We start from the raw sequence: 23,667 nt of genomic DNA, 5'->3' as shown, positions 1-23,667 counted from the left end.
ATATGCGTCTTTTCATTTCCCACAACAAGGCCTTGCATTTAGAAATTAATTGAAAGTTTAAGCTAAACTAAACAACCCCAAAAGTTACGTACTTATTTATACTATCTTAAGCCTCCGTTCCAGCAGTATCATTCAGCCAAATACAAGCGAAAATTGATCGATTTGCAAAGACCACACGCAATACTTGTGCGTCGCATTTCCGTGTTTGTGCAGTATAGCACCATCTTTGAGTCTAAAGAGAATTTTCAGTCAAATTGAGGTTTATGCCCTGTCTGTTTCAATTAGTTTTTCTTTCGTACCAAACAGCCCTGCCGCGCTCCCCCGCGCCCGATATACCCCCACAAAAGAAAAAAAAAAGAAAAGAAGGGAAGAAACACTGAGAACATTAGGCAAAATTCAGTAGCATAAGCTTCCTTAAACCACTCAGTTTTAACGAGACTATGCAGTATTCGATGGCTAACTTGGATTCTGTTTTCTTTATTACGAACAGTTATTGCAAAGCAGTGATCACTCCAGGTTTTGGATCCCTAGAGCTGCCAGACGTGCGCTGCCAGAAGTGAAAGCAAGAAACTCTGATCTGTTCAACCAAGGCTCGCTTCCCTTAATGAGTTGCACTACACTGCGCGCTGCTCATACTGAATTACACCTCATGTTGGAAGGAATGCTGGAATAATTAACACGAAAGAAAGCACGGCTATGATACAGCTCTCCTTTTACCTCATTTTTTTTGTAACAGCCACTGGGAGTGTGTAGTGATGTGGGCATAGTGATGATAATAAAATACCCTGTGCAAGCAAAAATAAAATAAAAAAGAAACTTAGTCCAAATGTTTAGAACAATACATGAACGGTGAAATGAAATGTTCGAAGTTTGCCCGAAAGATAAGAACAGATGTATTTAAGACATTTGCTTTCTCCTTTGTTGCCTTGTTTGGAAGCCCGAAAAGACAAGAAAAATACTCGTGCAGAATGTTCTTATTTTGCAGGAAGGATTAGATTGTTTGTATATTCAGTTTATGTGCGTATGAGATTTAGTAGAAAGCGCTACAGAATGTTTAACGCTTGCCACTTGGGTTGTATATACCGGGTCAGATTGTTACGCGGAAACACTGTATATTGGTCAGGCAGGAACACATGTCGGAAAGAACACGTACTTTTTACCAAGAATATCACGTATCGCGTATTGGGTAAAATGGCGCGATCGATGCAGCTCAATGTAGAGCAAAATTAAGCAGTAAGCTAACACAGCAAACTGTTCAAGGTGAGCCTTATCTTGCGATGTAACAATTCTACAGCAATATTTAGTTATATTACTAACCTTTGTCCCGTCTTTAAGTGGAGCGCCCAGAAAAAACGCTTCTGTTCTTGATGGTTGCTGACACGCACTCGCCGTTGCTGCAGTTTTTAAAAAAATATGGACATCTCAATCTTTTCACGATGAACGTAAACCGAATTGTAGTCACAATTCTCTTTGAGTTGGAATTGAAAGTGCGCATATCAGTGTCTCCAGCTCTTCATACCTGCAGCTTTGAAAGTGCAGCCTGGTAAGCCCATAACCACATACGAATAGAAAAAGTGCTTTGCGCTGGCGCTCGAGGGGGGCAGAGAGGTGCAACGTGGGCATTGCCCCCAACGGCATCCACACCAGTTTCCCAGCATTCATTCTCCTCCCCAACGACCAAGATCATTGCTAGGATGGGGGGGGGGGGGGGGGGGGGCATCATGCGCTAAGTAGATCCATTCCGCTGCAACACACGTATCAAGATTGGAGCGATGTTGCTTCCCGTCGAAGCTGAGCTTGATGAACGACATCTGAAGCTCTCCGGATTTGGGACGTGTTGAGGTCCTGGGGCTGTTTGCCTGACGCTCATTTCACTCCCTACAGAGGTTCAAGAGCAGCCTATTCCGTGTATATATATAAAAGCTGATACCAAGCGCAAGCAAGCAGGGTACCTGCTGGCATGGATCAAGTTACCAGCCTGAAATGACGCTTGAAACCAGAAAATAAAGCAGAATGCAGAAACTTAGACATGAAACACGACGTGAAGACTTTGTAGCTAGTCTTGCCTTTTACAGAAGGCAGAGATAGAGAATGAAGCTATGTCACCCGCAATGTACGTACGGCACTGAGCTGCCAAGCCGCCTAACATAAATATAGGCGTGATAGGTTTGCCTGAACACATGTCATTGGACGCTGTAGCAAAGAGCAATGCAGTACGTGTCTCGGTTTTATGTCGTGTCGTATGTCGGGGCTTTTAAGAAAATCATTCTGTAAGTCAACTCGGATGCTTCAGAGGGAATATGAACGAATGTCTGTAAGCTGGACGTCTCGACGAAATTCGTGTATTCATTTGATGTAGTTTATCACTGCCTTATACAACATGCCTGAGTATCAACATTTTATGCATTTCCAGCCCGGTAAGAAGTAGGAAAGATTAAGAGAAGAATAAAGACAATAAGAACAGCTTCTTTGGTCTTTCTTCTTTTCTGTGTTTTTATTATTTGTTTAAAGTGCTGGAAATGCATGAAATGTTGATATTCTAACTAGCCCAGCTGCCCGCTTTCAGAATCAACACTGCCCGCCACGGTGGCTCAGCGGCTGTGATGTTGCGCTGCTAAGCATGAAGTCGCGGGATCAAATCCCGGCCGCGGCAGCCGCATTTCAGTGGAGGCGAAATGCAAGAACCCCCCGTGACCTGTGCATCGAGGGCACGTTAAACATCCCCTGGGGTCAAAATTAATCCGGAGTCCCACACTACGGCGTGCCTCATAATCAAATCGTTGTTTTCACACGTAAAACCCGAGAATACAATTGAGTATCCACGCTTAGTATCTGAATTGTGCGCTTGTAGATCCGCCCATTTTATAGGTTTGCTTCATTACTATGCATTAAGACAGTCAACCAGAAATAAAAAAACAATTGTAATATATTTTAGGTGCCTCAACTATTCGCATATCTTTACCACAGTGCTTGGGTTTCCATGATTCCATAAAAAAGTTTGAGTCATGCAAGGGGGGGGGGGGGGGGGGCTCTCATGATTTTGCTTTTCCACACCTGTGGATGCTTAGCTCAGAGAGTATGACTACTGAGGACGTTAAACTACACATGTGAAACCGGCATGTCTGCTGTGTGCGTGAGAGAACAACCTTGGTGATTATTGTATGTTTACTGGTGAGACCACTGGACAGTAGTCCACCGTAACGCCGTCTATCTCAGTAATAAAAAATAAATTTTACAGACTAAGAAATTTCGACAAATAAACAAAACAATATAAAAAACAGGCAAAAAGAAAAAAAAAACGCAGGAATGGTTCATCACCGCATTCATGCTTAACCTGCTATACAAAGGCATAGTCAATGCATAGTCAATGCATATTCACTCCAGTTTGTGCTCGAGTATTTCAAAAGATTCGGTGCGGCGTGTTAAGTGCAACGCGAATGAACTTTCTACATTTAAGAAAAAAAAGAAACACGCCTGCCTTGGCATCTCTGCATTCTATTTTTCAGCTGTTACTGCTTTTAGTGATGTCCCATAACCTGAATTATCAACTATCCCTGTCTTTCAGTATTTGTGATGCGTGCGATGTACGCGTCGATCACAGACTCACCTGTGAGTTCCCCTGAAATTTCTTTTATCTTCACGTAGCAGTCAAAGAGAAGGAACAAAAGATAGTGAAAGACAGGGGGGTTAGGTTAGCCAGTGTAAGTACTGGCTGGCTACCCTGCGCTGAAGCAAGGGGAAAGGTAATAAAGCGTGATAGAGACACATGAAGGGGTAAAAAATAGAGTGATGAAATGCGCACATCAACGCGATCCAAATTCACATGTTCTTCAGGTGTTAAATGCGTTGCTCTGATAGTTACGTGGTGAACCGCGTCCAGATCAGGGTCCTAGGACCATATCCTACGTCGATGGGCAATCGTCTAGTATGTCAAGCGTGATCGAGAGCGCTTTTCTTGGCACACTGCAACAAAGATAGTCGCACATGAGGTGCTTAATCGTCTCCTCGCCAGCGCAGTTGTCGCAAGCAGGGCTGTTGGCCATTCCAATGTCGTAGAAATAGGCATTCGTGAATTCCTCGCCTGGTCACATGGGGCACAGAACTGTTTTTTTCACCGCATAGTATCCGTGGTTAAAGACAGACTTGCAGACGTTGCCTACGTTGCTAAATTCTTTTTGAGTTTCACCGGGCCAGTGTGAGCTCACTCGCCAGCGAGTGAAGCCTTGTGGTTGAATCTCTTCTCGACAGTGGTAGCAGTATACGGGGTGATAATTTTTAAGTTTTCCGGAATATATAGAAATACCTTCTGACAAATAGCATAGTTCTTGCCCTTGAACTGGATAATTCAAAGATGCGGATGTTACCAGCACGAAAAATCAAAAAACATATTCAACTAATTAACAATACCTCACTAATTTACTACTTCATTAATTTTTTTACGGCACACATTGCAATTTATCAAATGTCACCGGTGAGTTGGCAAGACGTATTGACTTGAAAGGACTCTCCTGGATCATACCAGTTTCGAAGTATTTTTTCTCTAAGAGCGGGAAAAAATACGTAGGTGTTCCGGTTACTTTTGCGCTTTAGTGAATTAAAGAGCATTTTTTAAAAAGTAAGTGGAACAACAGTGCATTTTTATGGCGTATTTTACGGCGCATATCTCCAAACTGGTGCCATTCTGTAAATTCACAAGAGGTGGTGCCGCCTTTCAAGCTCACCGGCTGCAATTCGTAACTTACAATATGGGCCGTAAAGTAATGAAGAAGTTCATTATTGAATTTTTTATTAGTAGCATATGTGTTTCGATTTCTCGTCCAAGTAATGTCCGCCTCTCTGAATAATCCAGCTCAAGGACTAAAATTACGTTACCTGCTACAGGTGATTTAAAAAAATTCACAAAACATAAAAATTATCACCCCGTACGGTGGACATCATCATGGGCCAATCGGTCAGCTTCATTCGCATGGCCGTTAGCAGGAATACCGCAGAAAACTGGTATTCACTGGTAGATGATGATGTGTCCCTTGTGGATTTCGTGGTGGTAATGTCACGGACCTAAAGAAGACATGGCCAAAATGTGGCAATAGCTAGCTTTTCCTCCAGGTAAACGTTGATTTCACTATTCAGATATACATTAAACGCATAAACGTTCTCATCTGAGAACAGGTGCACAATATAAATAAAGTATGGGGCATTTTAAAAGAGAAGCTAAAATTTTATGGCCTGAAGCAGGCAGAGTTTTGCTTTAGGGCCTTACATTTCTAAAAAGCTTGAAGAATAATCGAAGAAATTGAAGGTTATTTATAAAGAAACATTCAAGCACAATATTTATAAATTTCTAGCACTGCACCAATATTGTTAGTCAACAATAAGAAAAATGGGAGTTTGTTTGATACTTAGTGCATTTATCAAGAGACTTCTTGGATAACGTTTTCCCCTCAGTATCAGGAAAACATTGGCTTTTGAAACAAGCTCATTTTCAAGAATAAAGCACCAATTTAAAGCCTCTATTTCTGAAATAAAACCCAGACTTATCAACTAGAACCACTGCAGTGATTCATCAATTCAAATATATGTGAAATGTACAAGTGTTCTGACTTGACAACCGCTGAAGGTCGCCGCTTTGAAAGGCTTGCTTATATCGAGCTCGAATCCCAGAAGAGTGCTTGACTCCTTTAGGAAAGACGTCCGCGACATGTTCGCAAAGTGGAAAGAACGCTGACAACACGGTACTGTTTTGCTAGGAGACTTTTTCAAATGTCACAGTGTTTGAATGCACACGAATAAGTTACTTTCTTCAGGAAAGAGCCGGTCTCGAAACTCTTTGATACCGCATCGTATTAGAACGAATAATATGTGTGGTTTCTATAATGACTGAACATTAGGGTCGTGAATTAGGCAGTAAACCAAACCGCCTAATTAGCCATACTGCCAAGTTCGCTACTGTGCTTCACGCGAAGTATATTCGGCGAATGCCAGTACAATAATGAAGTGTAAGATTAATCAAGAGTCGTCATACAGGTTCACATGAAATTAGAATAATGGTTCCAGAAAAGCAGAAGGAATGGACACGATACGACATGGTGAATTCACAAATTAGATGCACTGAACCCTTAGTTCAGACGTGTCTCTCTCTCTCCCCCTCTTGCTCTCTTTTTTTAACGTAGGTGGTATCACGTTCTGAAATATTCGCAAGTTCACGATGAGGAAATTGTATTACCAGATGTTCGAGCTCCCTGCATCATGAGACTGATAAGCCACTACGCTGTATCTAGACAAAATGCTTAAAGTCATATTCTCGATAATGTTTTGAGGGAAACTTTCATTTTGCAGCATTGGTGAACAAGGGCTAAACTTCATTGGGGTCGTGGGAAACTTTCCGGCTAGCTTAATCGATTAACGCACACTGAAAGGGAGAACCCCGAGAGCAATCAACCCAGAACTCGCCCCCGGCTTCGCTTCACCGACCACGACGACGATTCGAAGTTATTAGACCTGTCCTGAACGTTATTCACCTAAAGAGACAGACAGAAATGTCACTGGAATAGACACAGTCTGTTGTAGTTCGTTCACTTCATGAGGCGGCGTTCAGTAACTTCAGCAACTACTTCATGATGCGTCGTTGAGTAACTTCAGCAACTTCTTTTTTTTTAGAATGAGTCAATTGACCTTTTCTTCGTTCTTCGCCACTAGTCACGAGAATGTGAGTCAAGTGCTTTTTGTACAAAATAGTACACGTAGAAAAAACCAGAGCTGTAACGATAAAAAAGTAAACGCACAGTAACTTCATGCTAAGGCTGGATGATTTTAGCGTCTTTGTAAATATTGCTGCTACATGACTGAATTTAGTGACTTGGCGGGGACTGCAGTATGCAATATAAACTTGAGCACGGGTATGTTTAAACAAAGAGAGAGAAACTTATCATATAAAAGTCCAAATAAGTAAATTCAAAGCCAAATAATGAAATCCAGGCTAATGCTCATGGCAGTGAATCCTAGCTTTATGCCATCGAAACAACAGACAGCACAACCCAGCAAATAACGACAAGCGTTCCGTAATTCCCATTCAGTTCTCATAATGAAGACACACACTTATTGCCTGTTCGGATTACGTCCTTATATTTCCTGATTACAGAAGCTTGCTAAATAACAATGGATGATGCTATTTAGGAAACTTCCATTTTCGATAAGCGTAAGAGCCTGTATTACACTGCGGGAATTTATATGAATATTTTGATCCTCCTTATGGATGGTATTTTGAGGTGGTAATTGCTCGACCATCGTTGCTGCGGCTTTACTCGTTTCCAAGGAGAAAAAAAAGTTAACATGGAAAAGGTGCGAAATCACGTGATGAAATGACCGGAGAGAAAACAGCTCGAGCGCAAGCAATAATAATTTGCAGCAACAGCAGTTCCGCCAGTAACGCTAAGCAGTAATGCGATAGCTGGCGTAACATTATGTGCAGTAAGTCTTGTAATGTTTCACGTGGTATTTGTTGGAATAAACATTTGCACATGAGCGCAAGCAATCTGCATTCGTGAAGCAAAATAAGTTTCAGGCGATTTGTTTGTGGAAGTTGCACTCCCTTGTTGTAAAGTGGAAAGGCTCTGTGCTTTCTTCCTTATGTTACCTTCCCTGCTATTCACTTCTTATCCCCGGCTTCGTTTAAATTGTTTTGCTTCGGCGTTGGTTAATTTGGCGAGTGGACATAACAGCGCGACGAAGTTCCGAATTTTCCAGGCGTTATGAAATCCCAAAGCCAGAAGGCTTTTTAGAATATTCGTACCACACGTATAAGATAGAGCGGTATCCGTGCGCTCGATGTAGCTGCCAAGCTGCTACTCGTAGATGATTCAATGACGATGATGTTGATATTTTAAGATGAGTCTCTGATGGCCGCTGCGCTGTCGAAGCAGTGCTCGTGTCCACGGACTGCTGCCCCGCTTGGGCTACAGTCGTTCCTATACTATAGGTCGGGCAGGTGCCTGCAGCCAGCTGTCCTGTGGCTCAATAAACTCGCGCAAGTCACGAGCCAGCGTGGTTGCAGCCCCTCGAAGGATGCTTTGCTCACCGGTAACGCGAAAGGCGACGGTCCGTTTAGAGACGACCAACGATTTTACAGGGAACTGTGTGGACGACAGTGTGAAAGCCTCGTGATCATCCCACAACCTGTGTGAAGTCCATCAAGCGGCCTTCGATGGCAACCAAAACTAAAGGATGCTATCCTATGCATCGAGCGCATTGTTCATACATGCCTTCGAATGGTTTCTGTTAGAGTCTCATTGCAGTTTGCAGCGCAGCTCTCACTGTTTATCGCGCGCTATGGCTTGGAGTAAACATTCGCACTACACGCGAACAATCTCCTTTACTGAAGCCCCAATCGTCTTCGCTTAAGCAAGACATATTGCGCATAATGTTGCGCATGCTATCGCGCCAATCTTACATAATAGTCAAAATTGAAATTTCTGTGCTGTATCTTGTGCATGTAAGATCGGCGAAAATTGGAATTCCTTTGCTATATCATGTGCTTATGCGTTTTTATTTTCTCACTGACTTCGCGTCGGAGTCTTTACGTGATTACGTTGTTTCTCCTCGGGCGTCATTTGCCGCCTCTCTGCGTCTGAGTCGAACGACCACATTTATAGGCAAGCTGCAGAACCAGTTAAGAATAGCACGTAGGAAAAAGAGATCAGCTGGCGACCCGGCCACGCTTACCAGGGGCGGTATTCTGTAAGAGTCTACCTAGTGCACTGTCCATTTCGGCGGCCGTTGATTCGCTGCTGCTTGATGTGCAGGAAGGTGCCAGTCAGTCTCCTTCCTGCACGTCAAGCGATAGACAGTACACCGAAAAACAAGAGGACAAGGCGCTGACTCACAACTGAAATATTGATTGTAAGCAAGCACAAATATATCGGCACAAGAAATTTAAAAAACGGGGTTGGGAGTGGGCAGTGATCGCACATGCATAAACACAAAAATTGGCTGAACATATTGTTTTGACACCTTTGGCGGATAATCATAAATATAATGTCCATGGGATTACTCGTTGCATACGATGTTGTACGCGTCGCCATTAGTTGTAAAGCACCTAATTAACCGCTTTACAAAAGATTCGCATATATTTCAACATGTGCGTTGGATCCGCATAATCTTTTTAATACAAATTATGTTTTTCCGATTCAAGCCAGTTTATTGTCAGTTTTGATAAACTTCTCGCTAAGAACTTTGGGACTTTTGCGATTGACACCAGCGTCAGCCGTGGACTGGAAGCTAAAGAAACGAGGGTCCCGATGGAGCCCATGTCAGGCGCCACTCTAAAAAAAGAGAATATTACTAAAACCAGAATTGCATGATGCATGATGTTTTAACAAAGTCTATAAAATGGCCTGTGAAATACCCAGGCGACATTAAGGAAAAAGCTCTTAGGAACGAGATATGATAAACTCACTGTCTCTCAGCACTTCGATTTCTCCAGCCGTGGCGGGGACTCTCAGGAGCCCACCCCACGAGAACTCGTGTGATAAAGTGAGGCTATGCGGAGAAGCCACGTGATGCATGGAGACAGCGCAAAGTGTTGCACGCGTTAGCCACGAAGGTTTATTGCGGACTACGTCCCACCTCCGAAGAAGAATTGCGGCCCCTGGTGTCACGGGACGTACGCTGCGAGCAACCGATCAGTTACGCCTGTCACTACGACTGTCCCGGGAGCGTCGTATAAAGACGTTATCTTGGCGTATAGCACAAGAATGCAAACGAGAGGACGTGACAGGTCATTTTACTTATTGCGAAAATTTAAGTGCTTGAAGAAGAACTTTGGCAAAGTCGTCAGCTTCGGGCAATAACCAACCTGGGTCTTCCACTTCACCTAATTACAATAGCACATGAGAGTAACAATCAGCTAAAGACAGGTTTCGATCAGCAATGTGAGAGTCAAGACGAATTGGTATAGCATTTTTGAATATATGTGAGCGCAAAACAGTAAGGGACAGGACAGATGCGCTGTACTTCCTACTGGTTTCAATATACGTGTGCGCACAATTCAGACAAGAGATGTGTGAAACAGGAAAGAAATATTTTACATATACAAATTGTTTGTAATCAATACGAAAATTGCAGAAGAACCAACCTGCACGATGACAGTCGTCGCTGATACGATTAACGATGTAGCAATGTACCGACACAGCATAATGCCAATGCCGAAAATTTCGGCATTGGCATTATTGTTAGAGTCTGCAGTCATTGGAGTTAGAGTCTGCAGTCATTGGAGTTAGAGTCTGCAGTCATTTATGAAACTCGTCATTTATGAGGCGTGTCTGCAGACAGGCAGACACCCTCACGCCTCCCTCGAGACACACTGCGACATGTAGTGGCACGGCTGCGATGTCTGCGCGTGTTAAGTGTGTGAGTTTATATTCAGACGTGGGTTCGTTCCCTACCTGCGGACAGTTGCTTTTTTTATCCATTTTTATTTCCATTAATTTATCATTTCTTTAATTCAGTTAGTAAGTACAAGTAATTTCCCTTATGCTGTCCTTGGTGTCATCGTTTGTTGGCTTCTTATGATATGATAATAAAAATCGGGCCCCTCGGTTCCCTTTCTTCTCACATATTCAGACAAGGTGTCGCATACCAAGTGACTCAAGCTTGTCCGATCGTTCGGTGTGAACCAGGTTGCCTCATTAGTTATCGCTTGCGTTGGGGCAAGTTGGAATATCGTGCTTGTACTTATGAAGCAGCACTGCGAAATTAAACATACACAGAGACGAAAATAGCCACGAAGCGCGTCTATTGTGGTTGTCCACAATGGCAACCCCTGTATGCTTTAATGAACAGTTGATAGATACGCTTCGTCTGAGCTGTTTTCGACCCTGTTTATGTTTAACTTTCCAGCACTGCTTTATAAGTACAAGTGCCTACATATTAGGCCATGGACTTACCCAGTGACCAAAGTTGGCGAGGGAAGCTGAAAACGGTTTGAGACTGATATCGATGGATAGATAGATAGATGTATAGATAGATAGAACGAACATTCCATGCTAATTTTGAAGGCATTCATCTGGATCCTTCAATGATCAACAGCAGTCAGGTGCCTGAGCAGACCGAAACTATTATCCTCTATTCGGCTAAGACTCTGCTAATGAAACCTGCATGGCTTAACACCACCCCCTACAACATCAAGATTGCATGAAGGAGCATTTTGAGGAAGACAGGTAATAGGACTACCATCAAGTGCGCGCCAGACCATGCTGTAAATCCCGGCAACGATCGAGCTCGCGAGCGAGGCACGACTCAGTCACCGCTTCGAACGCATCGGCTCATCCATGAATACACTACTGCAAGGCCCGGAAGAGGAACGGTACTGCCTCCAGCAAAGCCGTAGTGAACACCTCCTGGCAATGATACCTGATCCAGACTACCCTCTTTAGAGAGTACTATCTCGAGTGGCACAAGTCCTTATAGACAAGGGGCGAGCAGGCCATGACAGACGACATCATTGCCTTGAGTACTCGATACAGACCACTGCGATCGTCTGTCTTCGACTACCAACTGAGCGCACATTTCTCCATTCTATAACGACAACAAATCTTATCACACTGCGATAACTCAAGGTAATCTTATATACCGATAAAACGCCATTTGAAGTATGGGACAGCAACACTAATGCCAGCGACAGTCACCCAACCACAATTTCTGTCGTTTACTTTCTGATGTACGCATGTGCTGCAAGGGCCACGCATTCTAGACAACCAGTGGCGAAATCACCTATCGGGCCCAGCGGGATCAGCAAGAGCTGAGAAGCTGAAAGGTATCCTCTAGTCGTAATTGACATTGTTCGCGCTATGGACGCCACGGAAGATGTCATAGTAACATGAGCCTGGAGAAGGAAGACAATAGAGTCTGCATTCATTAATGCCATGTAAGCGATGCTAACGAGACGCCTGTGCATGCTTGTGTAAAAAGTTACTCAGAACCGTATGAAAATTCTGGGCCCTTACGCTTTCGGGAGCGCGATCGGTTGGTTATGCCAGAATATTGTTCGGTCTACATGGTACGTTATGCAGATGCGTCCTACTTCCGACATGGAGCCCGTCAGGCAAACATACATCTGGTTAGTAGACATTCGTCGCACTTAGCAGCGCTTTCCCGGCGGTAGAAGGAAACAACCTTCTGTAATTGTTTCTGCATCCGTGTAGAGACCAAATACAGAACTGACTAATTCTCGAGTTCCGAGTTGAAGTGGCTAAACGCGACATGTTTATACACGTAGCAAGGTGGCATTAAGGCTATTTCTTTGTACCTATACTTGGTTCAGGAGCGTGCAGACGAGTGTAGTAGAGGGCAGAGGCTGTGACGTTTTGTGCTGCAGTTGGCTAGCTGTAATCTAGCCAATCAGCGCAAAATGCGCGTCATCTGCATTATCACACAAAAAGCGCCTTACTTCGCACATTCGTCTGACTTCGTACCCGCTAGCTGCATATAGGCCATTACATTAACACTAACTCCGATGTACTAGCTTTCTTTCAGCAACAACTCTTCACAAACAGCAGCTAAATACAGCGCGAAGTTCGCTGTGCACATAACATAGCGCGGAGATAGAAACAACCTGACCGTATATACGCATCATCCTTGAGTAGCATAATTTTGTCTTCTTGGAAGAAGCCTCACCTTCTTCTACGGCACCCGGTAGCACCAGCACTTCCCTGCCCGTCTCTGAAGCGAACCTTCACTGTCGTTGCCATTCGCAGACAAAATGGCTCCACGCGTTTGCAACAGCAGCCTGTTTGTCTATCGTTTGCTACCTACACTCAACGAATCTAGGGCGTTGGAAATGTAGTTTTCATGCTAAACTTTGCTATAAAAAATCGGTTTTTTCTAGGTGACAGAACTAGACCTTATCTACACCAATGAAAAAATGAATGTCGACTACCTACAATTAGTTACATTCGTCTAGCCACCTTAAATAAAACAAAATTACCCTGATGGTTTAAGAGCTTTCGTCATGTGCACACTTCATTGCGAACTCTTTTCCTCTTAGACAACATAAGCGTGATAATTGGACACACAGCGATATCTCACGTGTCTCTTCTAAAAACGTTAAAAAAATTATTTTCGGGAGGTATGAAACTCTCTGCATGCGGTATTCCTATGTTTTTCTTAGTCACCGGGTTGAAAGTTTACCCTCGACTTCTGCATGCCTTATTTTTTACTCGTATACGTTAGGAAATTATATTAAAAAATAAATTATGAGGTTTTACGTGCCAAAACCATTATCTGATTATGAGGAACGCCGTAGTGGGGGACTCCGGACATTTGGACTACCTGGCGTTCTTTAACGTGCACACGGGTATTTTCGCATTTCGGCCCCATCGAAATGCGGCCGCCTGTGGCCGGGATTCGATCCCGCGACCTCGTGCTCAGAAGCCCAACAAGCAAATTATATAATTGCCGCAGAAAACACCTAAACACAGAACTTAATTATGTGACACAATGGAGGCTACTCAGACCCTATTTCTTTCTTTCACGATATATTTATCTGTCGTTATCACTAATGACAAATAAAGTAATGGAAGAGAGAAAGAAAATATCTGAAAATTACTGTTCCTGGAACAGTGTGTTTCAATGTGCGCTATATGTTTCAGGTGATAGAGAGAGAGAGAGAGAGGGAGCAGTTTACTTGTGAGAAGAGGTGAGCGGAAATTTGTTGAGGAAGCTTTCATTTTTAAATAGGTTCCTTTCAGTAAATTACGATTTTGACCACCTTCTGGGCAGTGAAATGGAGCTTGGCTCCCCAATACCACGGCTTTACGAACGTCAACCTAATATGTAAGCGCTGACGCCACTGCAACCGGTTTCACTTTGGATCACTACATCTGGAAAGAGCTCGAACGCCCATGAAAAGCTCATGAAAGTAATGAAGAAACAGCACGTCACACAATGAACAGCATGCATGTGTTACCGCTGCATACGCGGGCAAAGTGGTGGCGCTACGGGATGCGATAATGAGACCAACGGTGTATTGTTAGCTGTCACCTTGCGCAAACTGGTGAATTTTTTTTCTGCTTTCATGGTTGGCCTTATTAGTGAAAATAATGTCGCTAAATTTGGTCAAATGTCAAATTGTGCAGCGCACTCGAGAACACAGTATTTGAGTTTCCAGCTCGCTACATTTATCCTATAGTTATATTTTCTACGCTTCAAAGTTGTGGCCCTAAACACGAAAAAATAATGTGAAGTAAAGACAGGCCCGCGCGCGTCGCGCGTGCGACAGCAGCACTCTGAAAATAAGCTTCAAATAACCAACACTGCTCATTGGCTAACCACGTGGGCGCCTTGCGGCGGCGGGAGAGTTTCATTCACCGTAGACGCCGAATGTCGCAGATGGGAACGGGGTCTCAGGGTGGCTTTAATAAATACTATTAAAGTGAAGCAAAAAAAAATGTCGCAGTTTCGCCCGAAAGGCAAAGCATCGATTGCGATAGCAAATTAGTAGATAACTACACAACTAAGGATAGTAGTTTTATCGACCGTGTAAACCTGTAAACATTTTCTTACTAACTAGAGTAACAAACACGGTGTAAAGCGTGTGAGGTAAACATGAACACATTTCGCTCGATGACCGCGGAATCTCGCTGTCAAAAATTGGCTGTGGTTTAGCTCTGGGTAAACCTAGTCGAGTAGCGATAGCTACTGACCCCCGGCTGCACTCAGGCTTCGCTTGTAGTTAATGTTGTTATTGAACTTAGTGGTTTCCCACTAGACTGAGAAACGAGAGACGTTGTGGTTAACCAACGGGTAAAACTGTATTTTTCACACCAATGAATACGCTTCTATGATCCGTAAAGTAATGGGCTTTTGTGGCGACATCGTCAATGGCGTAGTTAGACTCATCAAAGTTCCGCTGAAGAACCAGGTCCAAACTACCTCCCCACTGCATAGTGGTACTGGGCTGCAACTGATTCACCTCAAGTTGAAATCGTTCTTCCAGGCCTTGAATAAACGCAGGGTCTCGTTTCGGGTCCTTGTTGAAATCGCCCGTCATAATGGTTAATCCTCGTTCTGTGCGGCTGGGTAATCCATTGGCCGCCACGTCCAAGGCGGTTGAAGCACTGCATCCTGAGGGTATATGTGCCGCAGGCTGCAGTGTACCCTCGAGCGACCAGTCGCGTGGCAATTCTGCGTGTATTCGCGGGCTCCTTTCACACTCGGAAAAATACTTTTATGTAGCACGTACTGAGCAACAGAAAGCTGTATCGGGAGTTTTTCACGCTGCTCTACAATTTTCTGATTGATGCTTTGACAATTAGGACAGTACTTCTCGAGTTAGACAATTAATTACAATTAGCTAATTAAATCTCAGTAGCGAAAAAATTACTGGCGGCTATTCCACTGCACTGGAAACAATACGCACTAAGTTTGCTTCGTGTAATGCCGTTCATCTTTTTTTTAAATCGCGCTGCGTGATAGCTGGGACCCCCTGTATATAGCGTTAACCTTGTAAGGTTTGATCAGGAATTTTATTTTGGAACTGCCTGTTCACTAAATATTATGTTTTAGCTATGTCTTCAGTGTCAGAGAATAACTATTGGTGGCACGCGTGCTGCGTTAGTCAAGATTGAATTCTGTTTTTTTGTGAATAATATAAATGTACTGTTGGTTTTAAGACCTAAATGACAGATGTGTGTTGGTACAAATGACACATGAATATGCCAGTTCGTTTAAAATCTACGTGAACCCATCGCTCTTTTGAATTCATGCAAAAAAAAAAAACTCTCAAATCCCACCAATGTAATGTGTGTCGTTATAGAATGAGGTCCATACATGTAGATGGCTGTAGTGACGTTTGACTGTGACGCGATGTTGTGGCAAATGTTCTCACTTACTACGCTTCATTTGTATTGTTGTGTGCTCAGTATATGCGATGTCGTAGCGATATTATGTGAGCTGGGGCAGTAGACTACTTGGCGCAACAAGCCTCGAACGGCAAATGATTTTTTTTCCCGCCGTGAAGTTAGCCCCGCGAAATGTCTATGACGTTACCGTGTCTCTACAAGCCTCCATTGCAGGAAGTAGGGGGATCTATGGCACCTTCACTACCATGCGTGCATATACTTTGTCGCACGCGCGAAACGCTCGTGCCTGCCTTTACTTCGCGTTTAGCACCGGAAATGCAAAACGCGGAAAATTGACCTTGGGAAAACGAAGTAAGTTGGAAACGGTTGAGTATGATGCTGTCTAATCTGATACACAATTTAACATTTGAACGTACTCAATTATGGTAGTATCTATGACTTCAACAATGGTATTATGGCTAATTAACTAATCAATGACAACAGAAAAGTTTACGTGCGCATGGCAACTACTAACAAAATATGGTTGGTCGCATTGTTGTACAGCGTAGCCCCCCCTCTTTTTCGTTAGGCAGTTTAGCCCACTTGAGCTGCAACACACGATATATACCGTGTGTCTGACGCAAATTGTGTTATAATTTCAGAATATTCAAGTGTCACGTGGCTAGACATAACCAAGGTAATGTTTGCTTTGGCATGGAGCAAGTCACTATTTTTCTGTAGTTCTCCTTATGGCATAATCAGCTATTAATAGTAATCAACTTCTCAAATGTAATAATAATACGGTGCACAATTGTCAATGAGAGAAATGTAGACCGTCCTGAGACATTCCCCATCCAGCTTTGTCGTCCTCAATACGTGCTACATAAACATTTTTTGCAAGCCTGTATGAAAGCGTTCAAAAGCATCCCGTCGTAAAGGACGAGATGAACATGACAAAAAAAGAAGGAACAAGAGAAAGAAGAAGAAAGTAGAATAAACATAAGTTCGGTTATCTTCTTTCGCGGAAAAAGAAAGGTGGGGGGGGGGGGGGGGGCATGCGGTAATGCCACAATAAGACCTAGAATAGTCGTGCCGCATGCTTGGACTGTGTGCTAGATAGAACAAACAGATCTATGGCCCAGCATCTACCACTACTTCGGACGCTCGCGCAGTCCGCAGCCGGTCGCTCGACTAGAGGGATTCACACTGTAGGATATGCTGTTAATACTAACCGAGCCTATTTTATTCGTAGGCCGAAACGTCGTCCAACAAATGCGGTAGTCGCGCAATGTATCTACAGATAACAATCTGAGTGCTTGTCAATAGTAAAGAGCACAACTTATTCCGTAGCCGAACGGTACCCACGCTGTTAGGATCGTCATATGTTTTGTAACTACTGATTGCTGCTCATTCATAGCTTAGAACTACAGTTTGATTACTGCAGTAATATCACATTAGTGAAATAAATTTTTAGAAATACGCAACTGATCTTCTATGGTGATTGAAGGCTCAAACACACAAGCACCCATTGCGCTGGGTGCTACGTCTGCCTCATCACCACAGAAACTTCGCCAATGCTGACTTACGTCACTGCAGTACGTCTCACAGAACATTTTCCCACGTACACGACGCCACGTCAGACTAAATATAGGCTGCGCGAGCGTGAAATCAACCACCAGAAACTACTGCCGAGCGTGTACCTGGCATACAACACGAAGCACTCGCCCAAGTCAGCATGCCGACAGCCCATAGGTGGCGTCTATGCCTGCGCAATATGGCGGCGCCCATGAGAAAAACGTCTATACTGTTAAACATAGGCTTAGATAGCAAATGGCGTTATGGTTGGCGTTAGCAAATGGATATAGATGCGTTGCCGTATTTTGAATTGAATACATGGGATTATTTTCTGATAGTCATGAGTTCACAATTCAGCGATTCATCAACTTTAGTAGCATTATCATTTTCAAACAATGCACGAATTCATTTGATGTATCTATAATAAGCAACGTGTAAGCAGATATACAACTAAACACATAGCTTGCCACGCATACCTTTCTTCTTGGTAGATTTGCTCGTATATGCCTTTGCTTTTGGATCTAATAAACAAGATATGATTCCATTTGTTATGCTGGTATTGACCATATCAGCCAATATTGCTAGTAATTTCTGATACAGCAGCTGAATGCAGACATGCGATAAACGTGGATCGGAAGTACGTGACCAACTCAACTTCTTTAAAATCCTTTGAGCAGAGGAAATATCAAATGAATAAGGGCAGATCAACGGTAATGTACACAGAACTAAGAATCCAAAGCTCTAGACGACGGCTTTTCTTTTGAAGGTAACACACTGGTGCAAGGACAAAAAAATTCTTTGCTGGCACTTTTTGTGCACCTTTGCCACGTGGCTAATGCCTCACTCAGCAAACACTAGAGTCAAGAAATGAGCCTTTACGTAACTCTGTTTCGCATCACGATCCCAAATCTGCACTGCTCTGCAGAAACCAAGATACCAGAAAGCATTGAACTGCCTCTGCAAGAACCAAAAAACGTCTTTATATATATATATATATATATATATATATATATATATATATATACTCAGGGATCAAATCTTGAAGACGTAATGTCGCTGCTAGAAGAGAAGCGCAAAGCTTAAAATCTGACAGCACGCAGTTTGGACTCACAGAAGAATAAATGTGAATTGAAGAAAATAAAACAGGAAGGTGGGACCGCTGGGGCTTCGAATTCCGCTTGAGATTTCATTCTTACTTTGCTGTGTATCCGACCGCAGATGTTGCTTTGTTGCTAATGCGAAGATTATTCATGGAAATTCGGCGACCACGTTACGTTTCTCGCCTACAGGTCTTCAGTCGTAGTTCAGGATTAGAAAAGAATGCCTAAATATTAAGTTACATTTTTTTCCACAGAATGGTATACAATAGCTTGGCGTACAAAATAAGCCTTGAAGCACCTCCCCCTCTCTACACACACACTCACGCAACACCAAATAATAATAATAAAACGTTTTTTTTTAAATACAGACAAGAACCTCGGAGCCTCAAATTATTCCGAAAAAAATTGTTCTTGGTCTAGCTTTGATTCACTACGGTACTTGTCGGCCGATAAAAAAAGGTCGAGCTCAGGTGATCGAAACTTGATCGACACATGGGCACGCTCGTGTCATTGCGTATGCTTTTGCGTAATGGTGACGATCTCCCTTGTCTGATTCGAATTTCGTTTTTAAAACGTCTAATGTATCCTCACGTTTGGTGATTTTTGTTTGTTGCTGCCGTCATTCTTTGCATCGTGCAATACTTAACCATCGCCATCGCCTTTTTAGATATTTAGAGATAGGCGCATCTACACATTTAGTCATCCTCATGTCTGTGCCTCACGTGTTCAGACAAGCGTTCCCTCAAGAGTCTTTTCCTTGCACTTGTCGTCATCTTTGTAGTTGCAGTAGTTGTTAAAAAAGTCATGTTCCTATTAGGTCCTGTGATTCCAAACCATGCCGGTGCTGGTCCACCGCTTCGGTTAAACAGTATAATTCTGCACTGGCACAACAATGCCTCCCTAAGCTTGGCTGTAGATTTCACCTATGTAGTACCAGTTCCAGAATAGAAAGTATACATACATCCTGTAGAAATAATTCGGTTAGAAAGGTGTTCCTCCGCGGTTTGTATTCTCAAAGCTCGTTCATGGCGTCGGAATAGCCTTTTACTTCAAATGCTACGTAATAGAATAGCATGCCCCAACTTATGTTCGTAGAAATCATCAATTCAGTGTCACATCCGTAAGCGCAGGCTTAAACATTAGCTGGAGTCGGGTGGTGAAAGAATGTTCGTGTATTATTTGCGAGTTCAAGCAATGTTGAAAGGTTAACGAGTGCCTCAAGTCCACGAAGGCCCCAGTAAATTGTTCGTTTAAAATACGGCTTAAGATACATTAGCCTGAGTTTTTAGTTTAGCAACTTGAGGTAACGATTCGGCAGTTACTGCTTACATTGGGGCATGTTTTCCTTCTAACCCTTCCCATTGAACAAAATCTGTGGACTTTGGTGGTAAGTTTCCTTCAAATATATATATATATATATATATATATATATATATACACTTGGATCGGGCGGCACATAGGACGCTCGTCGATCGTCATCGAACGCCTGCGATCGGCGGCGGCAGAACCTTGCGACGTGACCGGGATACCTGCATGCAAAGCATATAGGCCGATTGTCCGGCGTACGCCACGGGTTAGCGACGGCAGTGCTGGCCCAGGGAGCGGGAGGAGGAGGGCGGTGCACAGGCTGCTGGAAACGTGGTACGGGCGCACTGCGAGGGGCCATTGCAGCAACCGCAGCTTAAGTTAACGGTGTAGCCACGGCATCCGGCTGGTGAACCGCTGGCAGCGCTTTCGTGACCTCTTCATGGATCACATTACGGAGAGGAGACGGCAAAGTGCTGGCAGACTCCGGAGTGATGGACACCAGAGACAGCTGGCGTGCGACTTCTTCGCGGACGAAATCTTTGATTTGGGCTATCAGGGAGGCTTGTTCGGGGCCGGTGGTCAGGCTGCAGAGTGACGCCGCATTAGGTGTGGGATGTCGCCTTGTCAGAGCTCGCTGCTTTCGCAATTCATCATAGCTCTGGCACAAGCTGATAACGTCACCAACAGTGCGCGGGTCCTTGGCCAGAAGCATCTGGAACGCGTCATCATCGATCCCCTTCATGACGTGCTTAATCCTTTCCGCTTCCGTCATGGCAGCGTTCACGCGCCTGCACAAATCGAGGACGTCTTCTATATAGCTGGTGAACGTCTCACCCGTGTCCTGTGCGCGTGTACGCAAACGCTGCTCGGCTCGGAGTATCCTGACGGCGGGTCGGTCAAATACTTCGGTAATCGACGTCTTGAACGAAGACCACGTTCGGATATCCCTCTCATGATTCCTGAACCAGAGACTGGCGACGCCCGCAAGATAGAAGGATACGTAAGCCAGCTTGTCCGAGTCATTCCATTTGTTGTGGACGCTCACCCGTTCATAAGATGACAGCCACTCTTCAACGTCGTTGTCGTCGGTTCCGCTGAAGATGGGAGGTTCCCGCTGGCGAACGGTGCCAGCGCAAGGGACGGGTGGCGATGGAAGAGTCTGCTGGTCGGCGTCCGGCATGGCAGAGGGTAGCGTCCACGAACGAAGTTCCAGGATGGTAGAGTGGAACGTTACCCAGCACCTCCACCACTTATAAAGGGGATTTATTGGGGTTCGTAGCGACAGCGGGCCGTAAGATGTACCGAGCCCAGTCCTCTCGCTCGAGATTCTGCTGCACGCTTGATGCTGCCGATGCTGCTGACTCTGCGTCGACGTTCGTCATCTTCTTTACAATATATATATATATATATATATATATATATATATATATATACCCTTCAGCCTAATTTCGCATTCCGGCTCCCAACCATCTCCTATGTTGCGCTATGTTATTCCAACTTGCGCCTAATATTTTTGTAATTTCATCAACCCACCTAATTTTCTGCCATCGTCAACTGCGCTTCCCTACCCTGGCACCCATTCTGTAACTCTAATTGTACATCAGCAATCAGCCCTACGGATTAATGGCCTACCCAGCTCCATTAATTTTTCCTAATGTCAGCTGGAATATCGACTATCCCTGTTTGTTCACTGATCCACACCGCTCTCTTCCTCTCTCTTGACGTTACGCCTAACATTTTTTTGTTCCATTGCTGTGTGCGGGGTCCTTGTTCTCAAGCTGCTTTGTTAACCTCCAACGTTCTGCCCCATATGTTAGCACCGGTAGAATACAATGATGGTGCATTTTTCTTTTCAACGACTGAGCTATAAGCTCCCAGTCAGGATTTTGCAACGCTTGTCGTATGTGATGCCTGCCGTATGCAGTATGCCATATGCCTGCCGTATATACAGGGTGTTTCAGCGAACAATTTCAAAATTTTGTAATGGTTGCCTGTGGCAATTTTAGTTCATAAGCTCGTCTACTCGAAGAAGCAGACATCACTTTCACAAAACATAGAAATGCATTATTCAATAATTAACCAAAAATGTATTAAGTTTCACTAATTACCTTATGGCCCATATTTCAATTTCCAAATTCTAGCTGGGTAGTTCGCAAGGCAAATATACTTGGAACGAATTCTGAGACTGACACCAGTTTCGAGATATTGGTTACCGAATTTTGCGGAGAAATGCATTGACCTTCCTGTTGTTTTCTTGCCAAAACGTCGATTTATGCATTGAAGCACAAAATTAACAAAAGGTAGAAACGTAATTAGTGAATTTTTGTTAGTTAGTCGATTATGCAATTCAATTTTTTGTGCATGTGCATGTGGGTATGGACCAGCTCATGAACTAGAATTGTGCTATTTCCCACAGGCAACCTTTAAAAATTTTTGAAAGTGTTCGCTGAAACACAAGGTATACATACCTAGTGCAAATGACGGTAGTCTGTTCCGGACCGCTATCAGTTGTACTTCGCTCCTCGAAGAGACAGGACGTGTGTAGAGTGAGCTCCTGAACAACAGTTTGCATTATGTGGAGAACACGGCTTAAATAACAAATCGGCGGCCTCAAACCGGTGCGACTTAATGATAACACATTAGTCTCGCATTTACCCCAAAATCGCCACTTGAGTTTGTAATGTTATGTCTTAATGAAAGCGCTGCTTAGTCTTGTGGCAAGAAGAGATGCCCTAAACGTGGCTCTGTGTGAACATTTATTGATTTTCAGAACACAGTACCTCATCTGGATACGCAATATCTCCACAGCCAATTTGTAATTTTCGAGCAAAATAAAAGTTAGAAAGAATTTCAATGTCATAAATACGGTACATGCTGCAAAGTATACACGGATAGATGGCTGGTGGGATAGAAATGGCGGGTAGGGTGGTGTTGTAACGCATACGGATCTTGTCCACAATATTGTGGTTACTCAGCATCTGCGTCCTCTGTGAACGTAGCGCTTCATTGTTTCTGGGGCTTGGAGAAGACGCTCCCGGTTGCGCCAAAAAAAATTTGAAAAAATCGTTCGCATGTGATTTCCTGGGATTAACGTCGTAAGTGGCCTTCGCTCTCGAGACATACAAGCCCTTGTTTAATTCATCACCCAACATCTGGTGAAGAGTTAAGATTAGGAAAAAAAATATTGAGACTATGTCTTAACATGGGCCTTTGCGAGGCTTCTGCATGGTACAATCTCGGCCATTCTACTGTAGTTTTCTTCAGATTCTGGTTCTCTAGGTTGCATCGCTGGTTAGAGCTTGTCTCATCAATAAAGTAACTGGTTACAAGCAATTGGTGACTGCAAAAAGTAATATAATTACAATGAACGTTACCGAGTCCGCAAAGTAATGGCTAGATTACCAAATTACCAACAATATAATTGATTACTGGTAATTGCTTACGTAGTTCTTCATAATCAGCCTATATCTACGTCCACGGCAGGCCGAAACCTCCTCCCAGAGATTTCAAATTACCACTGTCTTTCGTTAGCTGATTCGTACTTGCACCTGCAAACTTCTTATTTGCAGTCTTCTCTATACTAATCGGCAACTTCCTTGGGAGATACAAAAGCTGGCAGATCGCTCTTTGACGCATGCGCACTTTACGAGTGAATACAGTATATATACGGGCTAGCCAAAAGTAACCGGAATAATTTGTAAAAAGCTATGTATTTATTTATTTTTTATAAAACAACGTGATCACCTTTAAAGTACACTCCATTACACTTTGTACATTTGTCCAATGAGTGATTCTATTCTTCGAAATCTTTTTCAAACTTGTCTGTTTTGATGGCTGATAGCTCCTTTCTC

Source organism: Dermacentor silvarum, chromosome 6, assembly GCF_013339745.2.
Source record: "Dermacentor silvarum isolate Dsil-2018 chromosome 6, BIME_Dsil_1.4, whole genome shotgun sequence".
Taxonomy (NCBI): Eukaryota; Metazoa; Arthropoda; class Arachnida; order Ixodida; family Ixodidae; genus Dermacentor; species Dermacentor silvarum.
Note: the sequence above shows the minus strand (reverse complement) of the source record.